At 43.1% G+C, this 14,519-nt stretch overlaps 1 protein-coding gene across 2 annotated transcripts in view; it reads right to left on the reverse strand.

Moving 5' to 3' along the window:
* Positions 1-8,137, reverse strand: part of LOC116572116 — a 79,945-nt gene extending 71,808 nt beyond the window's left edge. Inside the window, exons 1-2 of one of the 2 annotated variants that reach the window (XR_004278131.1) lie at positions 7,527-8,137; positions 6,780-7,310 (exon numbers count right to left, since the gene is read on the reverse strand). The gene's annotated coding sequence lies outside the window, so the exon portion shown is untranslated. Of the gene's footprint in view, positions 1-6,779; positions 7,311-7,526 lie in introns of those variants that run through there. The other variant, XM_032310868.1, reaches the window with a different exon arrangement.
* Between the last annotated feature and the right edge of the window lie 6,382 nt (positions 8,138-14,519).

Genomic DNA, 14,519 nt, shown 5'->3' on the forward strand with positions numbered 1-14,519 from the left:
ATAGCCTGCCCACTGTCTTTGCTACTTTAGTCTTTGCTTTCTCCTGCTGATTCTCAGTCGAGCAGCCAGAAGGAGCCTTTTAGCTTGAAAATCCAGATCATATCACCGTCTGCTCGAAACCCTCCATGGACTCCCAGCTCATTCAGAATAAAAGGCCAGTTTCTTACAGTGACCTTCTAGGTCCTACCCAATCTGCAAGCCCCATTTTAACCTCTCTAACCAAGATCCTTCTCTGCTCTAACCGCCTCCCTCTAATCACTCTAATCACTCCGCACTACCCACCCATACCTGCTCCTGAAACATGCCCAGCCCTTTCGGTCGTGGGCACCTGCTCTGCTATTCCCTCTGCTGGTGCGCCTCCCCAAAGGGCTTGCCCCCCCTCCTCCTACAGATCTTTGCTCTAAGTCAACAACTATTCGCCATCTGCCCTTTCAGTTTGGAGTCCGAGGGGGAGAGAAACAAATCAACAGGTGCTTAAAATACACGTAGGTTTCAGGCCACATCTGGAGAAGTGCAGGGCAGGGCATTCAAAAACAAGGACTAGACTGGATGGAAATTCTTTTAAAAATAAGGACCCTGTGGCACATGTCCCAGTAGTGTGACATACCCAGCATCCTATCCCACCTAAGGAGTTTTTTTTTTTTTTTGGAGATTTATTTACTTATTTCAAAGAGAGAATACAGGGCAAGGGTAGAGGGAGAGTGAAAAAATCTCCAACAGACTCCCCGCTGAGTGTGGAGCCTGATGCAGGGCTCGATCTGAGATCACGACATGAGCCAAAATCAAGAGTTGGACCCCTAAATGAATGAGTCACCCAAGCACCCCACCACCCAAGGAGTTCCTGTGGTTTTGCTTTATTGTGATTATATATAAATGTGTCAGTCACTGCCTTGAAGGTACCAGCAAAATGAGGGAGGATTTACTTATCAAAAGCAATAGCCCAGGAATCAACTAAAACAACGATAAAAAATTAAAACAATTTTTTTTAAAGATTTTATTTATTTATTTATTTGACAGAGAGAGAGATTGAGATCACAAGGAGGCAGAGAGGCAGGCAGAGAAAGGAAGGGAATCAGGCTTCCTGCTGAGCCGAGAGACCCATGTGGGGCTTGATCCCAGGACCCTGGGATCATGACCTGAGCCAAAGGCAGAGGCTTTAACCCACTGAGCCACCCAGGCTCCCCCAAAACAATTTTTAAATAATTTTATTTTGTAATGTTTTGTATACTTCTCAAACTGAATTTAAGTATCTTCGGAACTTGACCAAACAATATGTTGACATTATGCCAGTTCTCTTCTATTTATTGTCAAGGCGAGTATAAAGTTTGATGAAATTATAACTAGGTATATCTACATACTTTTAAAAATCTATCCTTTTTCAGACACTACCCCTTTATTTGCACATACCCCTCCATGCCGCGGGCTGTGTGGCTTCCCCACTCGCCTTCGTTCTTCCTATTTTTCTGTTTTTGTCTGCGGAGTTTTCTTCCTTCAAACAGCCTTGGTTCAAATAGGCCGTCACGTGGAAACTTTCCCTGTAGGCCCAGGGTCACAAAATCAGATTCTCTCACTAGTTTCCCTCAGTATCTTCCTCCTCCTCCTCCTTCTTCCTTTTGCCTTCAGTTCCTAGAGGTTTGCTGTTTCTGCTGATTTTTTTGTTGTGCTTATTTCTTTTTTGTTCCCTTTCCTATTTTTTTTTTTTAAACGGGGAATATAGACGACATAAGCCAACTAACCGTTTATGTTCCCGAAGACAGTGGAGCTTTGCCCGTGTGCCCGCTCCCTGGCCCCCTCCTCTTCTCCAGCCCACCTTCCTCTCCCGGCAGGCCCACGGGAAGCAGGAATCCCCATACAAAACCCCTCTTCAGATTCATAAAAAACAATAGCTACCAGCTAATATGTATTAAGTCTTGATAATGTCCCAAGCATTCTGCATATACTCTGTCACTTGGTCTTCGTTAACACCACCAGGACACGGCACAAACGTGAAAACACTAGGCTCTGGGTGGGTATCGACTTGTGTATGGTGAGTGGTCCTGAGGGGCCGAACAATTTCTTTTCTTTCAAGGGTAATAATTTTCTTTTTGCTCAAGCATCTTTATAAGTGTCCTCTTGTGGATGCTGTTCCACAAGCATCATTGGTTACCCGTCTGCCCTGGGCTCAGGTCATGATCCCAGGGTCCTGAGATGGAGCCCTGTCTCAGGCCTCCTGCTCAGCAGAGTGTCTGATTCTCCCTCTCCCTCCGTCCCTCCCACCTGCTCATGCTCTCTTTTGTGCTCTCTCTCTCTCTTTCTCTCTCTCTCAAATAAATAAATAAAATCTTCAAAAAAAATTTTTTAATTTCTTTTAAAGGAATATGATACTGCATTTTTCAAAGAAAGTCACATAAAAAAACAATAATGGTGTCATCCTTCATCCTAAAAATAAATAAGAAGGGCATGAAATTTCCTTTTAAATTATGACACTTGGAAGTTTAGCACCAATATCAAAAACGAACAGAAAAGAAGGGGGAAACTTTCACTGTATGTTTTACATTTCTTGGGTTGCGATTCTCCCCATGTATTAACTGATATTCTTTCTTCCAGCTCATGTTACCCAAACAGGAAAAAAACAGGAAAAAATATAAGCCTAGGGGCTCTCTCTTGTCTTCCAAACAGAGACATTCCCGGGATCTCGACTGGCTGGAAAAATCTACGGACATTTTCCTTCTCTAGTTGTTTTCTCTTAAGGAATAATAGTAAATATTCAAATGTCCACATTTTGGTGAGTCTTCCACTTTATTTCTTAGATTTTTTCCCTTTTTTTTTTTTTTTTTTTTGGTGCTGGTAAGGCCAGGGTCTGCTTTTTGCTTTATTTTTGAATTGTTGTTAATCTTTTAGGTCACTTGTTACTGGTGAAGTTTCCTAGGGAGTCTGGTGTTACTAAAACCATACTCCAGCCACGACGCAACACTGGTCAGGGGAGCTGATGGGGTAACAAAGCAGTGAGTAAAACTACAGCCATCACACAAATTCATTAGGAATTTCTGATTTCCAGAATACTGGCAGTATTTGGCCCATGTCTTGGAGAAAAGGTAATACGGTTGCTTTCAGGATGGTTCCTTTCCCAGTCGCCTTGTACGGTAAGCCCCATCCACTTTGGTTTGAGAAGAATGTTCTGCGAAGCTCTCAGATTTAAGTCTCAGGATGATTCAAGTCGTGTCACTGATGAACCCAGGGATGAGATTCTCAGCAACATAAAGGAGCTGCTTCCTTGGGCCAGCTCCTTTCCCACCCCCATCACTCCCCTGACCCAGGACCACACTTTGTCTTATCTGAGCAGCCACCTGAGGACAGCAGACCCTCCAGGATTCTTCCCTCGTCTTTGCGCTTTCTACCTAAAAAAGGCCCTTCTCTATCTGGTCCCCAAATTTCCTCTCCTTAAATTCACACTGACTTTGGCCTGAATTGCCTGGGATTTGCCCTCTTTCCCCTTCACCAGCCCCACCACAGAAGCTGTTACGGCTCTGGCATCTAGAAGACCAGGAGCTGCCCTTGCCTCTTCCTCGATCCTTTTCAGTTTGTCAAAAATATCCAGCCAGGGCATTCTGGTTGGTTTGTCCTTCCCTGAGTCTCAGCACCTCTTTGCTACACCAGGCAGTCGGCATCTGGGTGGCCACAATGGCAGGTGCTACTGTTGGGGACTACATCTGTCTTACGTAGGCTCTTCCAACAGCAGCTGCTACTTCCTGTTTGAAAGCTCAAGCCCTAAGTAGACCCACCAGTAAGTCAGAGTTTCCAGATGGGGGGACTTTTCTATTTCTCAGTTCATTTGCACAACAGAGAAGACACCAAAGCCCTGGTGCACGGGGCCCCTCCCAGGCCACACAATTGACTCTGCCAATCTCCTGATTCCTCCCATGGTTTTCTCTGATGATTCAACTATGAGTTCCACACCTTCCCCATAATAGATTGTCCTCCAGTCTAGCAGGACAATCTCTCCACCAGGACAGTCTCCCAGTACTGAACAGTGTTTTTCACACCTCAGTCTTTCATATACTATACTGTTTTTGTCAGGGTTGAGTATTACCTACACCATTGTCTTTCTTTAATCAACTCAGCTTTTTATCTTTAAACTTAATTTATTTCTGTGTTGTCCTAAATAATATCATTTTCAAGATCAATGGTTTGAGGCACAGTTATATAATATAACATCAAATACACATTAACTAAACACAGAATGATGAGAACCGAGTCTGTGTTAACATAAAATAGCCATTTGTTCCAGGAAATCCTTGCCTAGGAAAATAAGATCATACACCAATAAATAACTTCACTGTTTGCTTCAGGATATTTCTGCAAATGACTTTATTCAAGAAAAAGGTGTGCTTACCTGAGAAAACATTAGATAGCAGTTTACTGCTGCATACCTTCACCTTGCTGTGTCCTCCCACCCCGAGCCCAGCCCTGGTGCTTTCTCTGCCTCAACAGAGCCATCTTCCACTGCTTGAGCCCTGACCTCCAAACCCTATAAATATCCTTCCTTGAGCTCTGTCTCCTGACTCACAACTGCCAGAGGGATGCTCTCTTCTTTTGCACTAAGTCTAATAAACACCTTTGCTTGCTCTACGTTTGTTTTGATGATCTTTGAGGAAACGGACCATCAACATGCACGGACCAGCAGCATGACTACTGAAAGTCATCTCCGTCACTATGAAGAGTGCACAGGGTATGAGCTAAGATTCCACCAAAAAATGGTAGAGGAGAATGCTTCCTCTAGCACTCGGTGCTTGGCCACACGCTGCCCTTCTCTACCCCTCCCTTCCTCCTCACCCCATCCTTACCACCAAGGCCCTTCCTGCCCCTAAGCTCCCTGTTTTCTAGGACTCTGAAGACAGGACACAAATGAGGGGCAAAAGCGACAACCCACAGGTGAGCAGATCGTATGATAGGGAGAGATGTGAATCAGCAGCCTCTGTGTTTTGAAAAGACTGCTAACTTAAAACACAATAATGGACCATTTGTGGAGTGAGTTATTACATTGGCTATTCTGGAGCGAAATTTCAAGCAAATTGGAAAATCACCACTCCCGGTACAGAGCAAGATCATGCCCAGGTGGATGCCCAGATGGTATGATTTCAGAGTTTCAAGAAGGTTCCTCTGCTCCAGATTTCTTGCTTCCCCCGTCCATTTTCCCCACAACTCATAGGTGTTCTAAAATTTTAACTTTAAGGATGACTTTTCTGTGTCCTTCGAGATCACAAAATCTGGGAAGACAGAACAATAACAAGCACCAATATTTACTGATCACTGTCTTTGTTCTAGCTCTATAATGAAGGTAGCACAGTCTGGGGGGCTTAAACAACAGCCACTGGCCCTTGAAGTCTGAGACCAAGGTGCTGCAGAATTGTCTGTTGAGGACTCTCTTCCTGGTTTTCTGAAGGCCACCTTCTCCCGGTTTGCTGGGGAGAGAGAAAGAGCGCAATCTCCCTTCTCTGCTCATAAAGACACTAACCCTATTCATGAGTGTTCCACCATTGTGATTTCATCACCTCCCCAAAGCTCCACCTCCAAAGGCCATCACAGTAGGGATTAGGTTTCAATGTATGAACTTTAGGGAATATAAACATTCAGTCTGAGGCAATCATTTACTATGGCCAAGACCTGTTTCAGGGGGTCTCTGTGCACTACCTGTTCTAAAAGTGTCCTGTGAATGGGCAGGGGTGGGCACTATTCTCTATGATTTAGAGATGAGGAAACTGAGGCTTAACAGGCTGGACAACTTGCCCAAGGTCACACAGACCCAGGGACCTTTATCATGTTACGGCTTCACCGACATTACCATGAATGGATTCACAGTACCTGAACACAACACTTGACGTTGGTATGACCGCCATTGTTCTCACAGCTTGCACATTCATTTTCTTATTTCCTCACTGGGACCCCCTCTTGAGGAAGCACGATAGGCGTTATTTTGAGCAGGAGTTTGTCAGTTCAGTTTCTTCTGAGATAAGGTTGCTGCAGTTTGCAGAAGGAAGGAGGAAGAAGCAGAAAGGGACTGAGGAGACACTGGGCTGAAGGGAAGGACCACAAAATAGAGCTGACCCCATAGACAGAACGGGTTGGTGGTTGCTAGAGGCGGGAAGTGGGGGTGGGCAAAATGGGGGCAGGCAGTCAAAAGGTCCAAACTCCCAGTTATAAAATAAATAGATTCTGGGGATGTAATGTACAGCACGGTATCTCTGGTTAACAATTCTGTACTGTTCATGAGATAGGTGCTAAGAGAATACATCTTCAAAGTTCTCATCACAAGAAAAAAAAGTAACTATGGGTGGTGATGGTTGTTACCTAGAATTATTGTGGTAACCGTGTTGCAATATATACAAATATTGAATCATTACGTGGTACTCCTGAAACTAGAATAATGTTCTATGTTGACGATATCTCTGTAAAGGGAATGGAACTGGGTCCTCTCTCTCCTCCCAGGACCTGCTCTGCTCACACAAAACACCATTGTTATGTTTGGGTAGTAAGGCCTCCAGGATGGCATGCGCCACTTGGAGAAGGAAAAACCAAGCGAGATCCATGTTCTCTGTAAAATAGAGAAGGCACTACAGAAGCCAGGAACACACTTCCACTGAGAGTTCTAATAAATTAAACTGGGTGGCTCAGTTGTTAAGCATCTGCCTTCAGCTCAGGTCATGATTCCAGGGTCCTAGGATGGAGCCCCGCATCAGGCTCCCTGCTCGACAGGAATCCTGCTTCTCCCTCTCCCACTCCCCCTGCTTGTGTTTCCCTGTCCCGCTGTCTCTCTCTCTCTGTCAAATAAATAAATCTATAATTAATTAATTAATTAAACATATTCATAAGCTGAATAAGAGATGTGAGTATTAAGCTTTCACCGGACTGCCCTGAAGAAGAAAAAAATCCTTAGTGGGGTTCCAGTTTGAGAGTAGATTTTAAATTGACTTAGGGATATTTACAATGCTAAGATATAGACCTTTAGGGCAATAAAGGAAGTATTTAACAGTGAGTTGGTGACTCATTGCGTACATTACCATTAGACTCTCATCAGAGCTTCATGTGGTCAGAATCATTGGCTTCATCTTCAGGTTAGGACGCTGACACTCACAAAGGCTAAAATGCATCTAGAAGTTCCTGGAGCAGAATTCGAAACCAGCTTTGTCCTGCTTCAAAGGCTGTGCTCAGCAGGATGAAGCTCCCAGATCGGTCCTACCTTATCTTTCCATGGAAGAGAAAGCACAGACTGAGTCAGCAATTTATGTGCCTCTAAGTTATGCCATGTGCTGCCTCCAGGAATTTCAAACTGCCTTGTATAGGAATAGAGAAGCATGTTTACATACAAGGAAACCTAATTCACTTGAAATACAACATGGATTTTAGCTTAGTTTAATTTTTTTTTTTTAGAACAATAGAGCAGAGGCTTTTGAACTTGACCCACAGAATGAAAAGCCCTTTACATCCCACCGCCCTAGTACACACAAACACCCATGTGTGTCACAGAAGTTTCACAGAATAATACTCACTTATACATGTGAGAAGCACTCTGACATTTCGGATTCTAGTTTAGTCCTTCTTTTCTCTCTTATTTCTTTCTTTTGTTCACCGTCTTCCTTAATGATTCTTTTTTTTTTTTTTTTTTTCAAATTCTGGTAGAAAAGTTAACATGAGATCTACTCTCTAAACAAATTGATTGTACAATACAGTGTTGTTAACTCTAGACACAATGTTGCTCAACCGGTTACCAGAATGTATCCGTCTTGTGTAACTGAGGCTTTATACTCCTTAACTTCCTCCCCACTTCTCCTTCCACTCAACAGCCCCTGCAACTACCATTCTACTCCTGCTTCTCTGAGTTTAACTATTTTAGATACTCAGACAAATGGAGTCCTGCAATGGAAAACAGTACAGAGATGGCTCAAAAAATGACAAATAGATCTTTTCTCTTTTTTGGTGCTGGTCATGACCCATTATATTGATGTCAGGATCCACTAATGTGTTGCTTACCCATTGGTAATACAATGCAAGAACACTTGAATTATTTTTTTGTTTTATATTACACAGAAGACTTGTGAAGTTGTTAGGAAGAGGTTGGGGAGGAGAGTAAAAGAATATTTTTAAAAATTAATTATTGAGGGACGCCTGGGTGGCTCAGTTGGTTAACCGACGGCCTTTAACTCAGGTCATGATCCCGGCGTCCTGGGATCGAGTCCCACATAGGGCTCCTTACTCGGCAGGGAGCCTGCTTCTCCCTCTGCCTCTGCCTACCACTCTGTCTGCCTGTTCTTGCTCTCTCTCTCTCTAACAAATAAATAAATAAAATCTTAAAAAAATTAATTATTGATAGCAACTTAATGGAAATATTAACACATACATTTTTAATTCTTGAAAAAAGGAAGACATGGTGCTTATAAATGCTGATCATTGTTCCTCCAAGTTGGCCAAAGATGATGAAATACTAGATTTATTTCACAAAACAGACATTTTAAAGTCTAAAGGAAACCAAAACCCAAAGGCTAGTTCATCTTCAGTGTATCCAATAATATTCATCAGCTAGCTTGCTAACTAGGGCGAGTCTCCCTCCCAGCAGATACACCTCAGAGCATGGACGTCACTATCCGCTAGATGGCGATATAGAACAGCCGTAGCCCCTTCCTTAACCTTGTTGACACTGACCAGGTTCACCTATGCTGCAAAAGAACTTAGAAACCCATGGTTACCCAGTAATTCACACGAATTTAGCCTGAAAGTTTACTCAACGCTCCTGGCGTGTTTCTGCCTTTTCTTGGAACATCCCAGGAGGTGAGCCTCATTCTTGATGACAGGCTAGCATTTAAAATTTGCAATATCCTTGGCTGTTCCCTTGTGCGAATACAGATGAACTGCTGCTATATAAAGTCAAAGCCAGTATAATGTCTGTATTTATTAATAATCTGCAATGGCATATGCCATGAAGCTTGCATTTCTTGCCTCTTCCATGTGACATTTAAGAAATACCATAGATCCTCACATTATTTGCCTTGCTAACAATTTCTATATCTCTTAGTTATGCTATCTATAGCAAAGTCACTGGGAATAGTTAATGGACATTTTGGTTCTTATTGTTCAACTGAAAAGGATGGGCTTCTCAAGTACACATTTACCTTGAAAAAAACTAATAGCCAATAGGTTGAAAATGTATCATAAACAAAAATGCAAGGTAGAAGCAGTCTTTTGAAATAATCCCATGTATGAGAGGTTTTTAAAATTATCATCAAATGATGCCTGTTTATAAGACTTGTTTATATTTACTTGGAGGTCTTACTTATTATTAGAATATTTGGTGTAAGACAAGATATTTATGAGTGATTTTCTTTTGCTACTTATTATATTTATACATCATTTAGATTTTTATGAATACATATTACTTTTACAAATGGGAAAGTAAAGAATATATTATTATATGTAACTGTGAGGGAAAACAGAGATTTTAGTATGGTATTGCACAGAAAGCTACTACCAGTAGATCAACTGAAGGCTCAAACAAGTTAAGTGCTGTGTAGGTGAATCCCAACGATGGACTGCTGATTTAGAAAATGATATTTCTGAATTTAAGTCACATCTACTATGCTCCTGTCTAGTATTAAGTATCCTTGTTAAGTGGAAAGAATATCAAGTTGTTCATTATTCTAAATATAAAACACTTAGTAAGGAACTGGTAGTAGTGTGGTCAGTTGTTAAAATCAGCAAAATCATTGTATCTAGTATTTTACTGTCCTTCAAGCTCTGCAGTAAGCCACATGGATGCTGTGGTCCAAGCTTTAGAGCAGGAGAAGCACTTCCATTTACATTAGCCCATTTTGTGCTCCTTGCAGGACAAAGATAGGGCATATCAAGGCTCTAAGATATAAAATTCTGCACAAAGTTCCTATGTCTAATAACTTACCGAGCCAGGAAGGGCCGACCATGTGATTCGGAGTTGAAAAGCACTTGTTTTTCATTTTTGTGGGCTTGAAGGCCATGCCTGCAAATCCTCCCCGCATGAGGAAGAGGAAGTCATTTTTATTTATTTATTTTAAGATTTTACTTATTTGTCAGAGAGAGAGTGAGCACAAGCAGGGGGAGCAGCAGGCAGAGGGAGAAACAGGCTCCCCACCCAGCAAGGAGCCTAATGTGAAACTCGATCCCAGGACCCTGGGTCCATGACCTGAGCTGAAGGCAGATGCACAACGGACTGAGCCACCCAGGTGTCCCAGGAAGTTGTTTTTAGCAGGCATTTAAAGCATTGCTCTTTCTGGCTTTTCCTTTATCTGCATGTAGGGAGTCAACCAGGAGGCAGGACTGGAATGATTCAGAAGAGGCTGCACGTGCAGCCCAACACCCCTCACACCCAGTGTGGAATGGGTTCTTGGTGACACCTGGGGCAGACTGCACAGGTTCTAATGACGCTGAATCCTGATGCCACACTGATAATTGTGACATTACACACCACCTTTCAAACTGCTTCCTCCCTAAGGCACAGCGATGTATTTATTCATGGAACTAATAAGTGTGTGCTGATCACTTCCCGAGTGCCCACAACTCATGGTCGGGTCAGGAACACAGAACTGGGCGTGCCAGGCAGGCTCCCTGCCCACAGGGAGCTTGAAGTCTAGCAGGGGAGAGAGACATTAACAAATAAGCACACGGACAGATAACCAAATCACTAATTCTACTGTGAGACAAAAAGTGAAAGCTTTATGATGGACAACAACAGAATACGGCGTGATTAGCTGGGATGAGGGGTGTGTCCGGAAGTTTCTCTCATGGGGCATTATTTCAGCTGAGACCTAAACAATGAGTAGGGATTTATCAGGAAAGATTGTAGGAAGCGTTCCAAGAAGAAAGACTGCCCTATTCAAAGGCCCCGAGGCAGGAAAATGCTCTGCTTGTTGGAGGACCCTAAGCTCATGGGGCCCCAGTCCAGTGAGCGAAGGGAAGGTGACGGGAGATAGGACAGAGAGGCAGGCAGGGGCTCCAGCATTGGAAACTTGCTGTCCATATGAGGAATGGTGTACTTGATCCTAACAACAGTGGCAAGCCATTAATGAGTTTTAAGTAGAGAGGAGACATAATCAGATTTGTTTTTATGTTTTTATTTTTTAAGGATTTCTTTACTTGAGAGAGAGAGCATGGGGGAAGGGGCAGAGGGAGGAGAGAGAGTCTTAAGCAGACACCAAGCTGAGATCAGAGCCTGACATGGGGCTTGATTCCACAACCCTGAGATCATGACCTGAGCCGAGATCAAGAGTTGGATGCTTGACTGACTACACCATCCAGGCGACTCCAGAATTATGTTTCCATAAGATGTCACTGGTGGCTCTGATTCAATGAGAGAGGGGAAAGAAAAGAGAAACACCCCAGCAGGGGATCAAATAGTGTGGAAGGGATGTATACTTGTTAGGGAAGAGCTCATGGGGGACGTTCAAGCGGAGATGTCAAGGAGACACGTGGCTTTAAGAGTCCCTTGTCAAAAGAAGATTAGACCAGAGTTATGGCTTTGAGAGATGTCATCCTGAGATGGGACCCAAACCCAATGAGACCCTCGGTAGGGGAAAGAGCTCAAGTAAAATAAAGGAAGGCCCTGAACTCAGCCCAAAGAGACGTGTACATTAAAAAGTAGTTAAAAGAGCTTGAGAAGGGACCAGTAGGGAAGTGGGAGACAAACCAGGAGAGCGTTGTGAGGAGGAAGTGGCCAATGTTGCCAAATGCTGTGGAAAAGCCACCAAAGCGAGGACTGTGACCTATGTCTTAGAAATGCAAGCAACAGTAGTTCAGAGAGGAGAGCAATATGTTCTAGAATGTAATTTCAGCTAGAAGGAGCTGCTATCTTTCTTTACTTTCAAGGAGGGCCTTTTACCCACATAGCCGAAAACTAGCCTGATGGGAATATTTTATTTCCAGGCACTCAGATTTCTGGGCTTTCTGTAGGAGCCAGACTGAGATGAGCTGTGGGTACCATCTTTTTGTGCCCCCCTAACATTTAATTATGAAAAATGTCAGGCATACAGAGAAATTGAAAGAATGATACAATGAACTCTCATGTATCTCTCAGCTAGATTCTACAATGACTGTTTTGCTCTACCCCCTTTATCACACATCTACCCATCAAATCACCCCTCCATCCATCTATCTACCAATCTGTCTTATTTTTTGAATATACTTCAAGGCAAGTTTTAGGCATCAGCACATTTCAAAATCAAACACTCTAGCTTCTATATCATGAATAAGGGTTCAATATCTGTTTATGGCTCAATTTCCTTACAACTTTTAATTAAAAGAATGAAACTTTAAATCATATTTGTTTATTTGAGAGAGAGAGGGCGCACATGCATGCACGTGTGCACAAGTTGGGGGGAGTGGCAGAGGGACAAGGAAACAACTTGCTGAGCAGAGGGCTGGACACTGGGCTTGATCCCAGGACCCTGAGATCGTGACCTGAGCGGAAGGCGAATGCTTAACTGACTGAGCCACCCAGGCACCCTTGAAACTTTAAAATCTTAAGTGTCCCAGTGGAGGCCTTTTGACAAATACATAATCTTGTGTGTCCAAGCAATTAAGTTAGAGAATACCACATCATCTCAGAACACTTGTCCCTACGACTTCATCTTTCAGAAAGTGCAGATGACGTAGGTAAGGAATCCCAATGCTGGGCTCATAGTAAGAACACAGCAAGCGCTTGAACTCCCTTCTCCCTTCTGCCAGGGGACTCTGCCATCGCTCATATACATTCAGCCACATTTTCACCAAGATAGGAATACACACTGACCTCTTCCTAAAAGTGCTTTTGTAAACATTTCACAATAAACCCTTTGTAGGGAAGGACAATGGTGTCCAGTGAACCAAGCCCAACCCAGGAAATTATAATTCTTCACTCCGAAGCCTGCTCTGTTGGTGCTGAGCAAGCTCGAGTCATGGGCCCCCTATTTGTAAAACAGGCACAATAGCCATCTATATCGTACATGTGTGAAAATTACCTCGATATTTTAGTATAAGAACTAACATAGCCCTGGGAGAACAGGAATTAAGCCTCCAATGCCAGTTTGTAAGCATTATGACTCATCCGCCATATTTTCACAGTTGGTTCCATCGGCGCCTTGTGCTCACCTCATTGCTAGAGTGAGAAGCGGCTGAATCAGGGTCATTCTGGGGACAGGGTCGCACCTGCTTGGCAAACTGTCTTACCTACCCATTCAAATATCCATCGTTAACAAACCCTGAAAGAGACTATGGGGTGACTTTAATTGTTTATTTTATTTGTAACTCCAGGTTTCAGGGAGGTCGTACATGAGACTGATCTCTTGGAATGAGTAGAGGATTTCCCAGTTGCTAGTTTGAAGGACTCCAGAGACGTAAATTGAGGTGACAACAGTTTTTAAGATTTAATTGAAATTTGCTTGAATCTTGTTCCCAAGCTCTGTGCAAAGTCAAACGATCTCCCCAGATTTACCCATTAGTTAGTGAGATTATACAGGTTTGTGTTTACTTCTAGTTCCCAAGTCCTGCTCCTCTTGAATTCATCCCTCTCTTGGGGCCCACTTCCACTTCCGCCATCTTTTTTCCTGTTCTGGGCCAACCCAGACGTGGAATTCAGCCTCTTTTCTTTAATTTCCCCCATGAAGACTTTCCAAAGCAAAGCCCTGTGGAATCCCATTCTCTTTCTTTAATCTCTCCCTGCTACTCTCTCAACTCCCAAATTCCTCTGGATGGTTAGGTCCGGATTGGTTTAGCTGTGACTTGACTTCCACATATTCTTCCATTCATAGCCCTAGGGCATTACTTTAAACCCATAAGTGGGCAACCACAACATCTTTCCAAACAAAGGGAGTTCTCTAAGCAGATCTCTGGTGCAAATTCTTTAATGTACGTACAGCTGACCCTTGAACAACACAGGGGTTAGGGGTGCTGACCCCTGGCTCAGTCAAAAAATCCGCATAACTTTTGACTCCCCCAGAACTTAACTACTAGCAGCCTCCTGCTGAATGGAAGGCTTACCAACAACATAAACAGTTGATTAACACAGATTTTGTATGTTGTATGTACTATGTACCGTATCCATACAATAAAGAAAGCTAGAGAAAAGGAAGTGTTATAAGAAAAATCATAAAGAGGGGTGCCTGGGTGGCGCAGTGGATTGAGCCTCTGTCTTTGGCTTGGGTCGTGATCTCAGGGTCCTGGGATCGAGCCCTGCATTGGGCTTCCTGCTCAGCAGGGAGCCTGCTTCCCCCTCTCTCCCTCTGCCTGCCTCTCTGCCTACTTGTGATCTCTATAAAATAAATAAATAAAATCTTTTTTTAAAAAAGGGAAAAAAAGAAAAAGCTGATTGTTTAAAAAAAAAGAAAAATCATAAAGGCAGTGCTTTACTGTCTTTATCAAAAGATAAAGTGTGAATGTGTGTACAAAAGGAATCATGCAGTTGAAACTGGTGTTGTTCAAGGGCCAACTGTATACACACACACACATGCATAATACACATGTGTTTATATGTAAGTCGCACAGAT

Source organism: Mustela erminea, chromosome 13 (assembly GCF_009829155.1).
Source record: "Mustela erminea isolate mMusErm1 chromosome 13, mMusErm1.Pri, whole genome shotgun sequence".
NCBI lineage: Eukaryota > Metazoa > Chordata > Mammalia > Carnivora > Mustelidae > Mustela > Mustela erminea.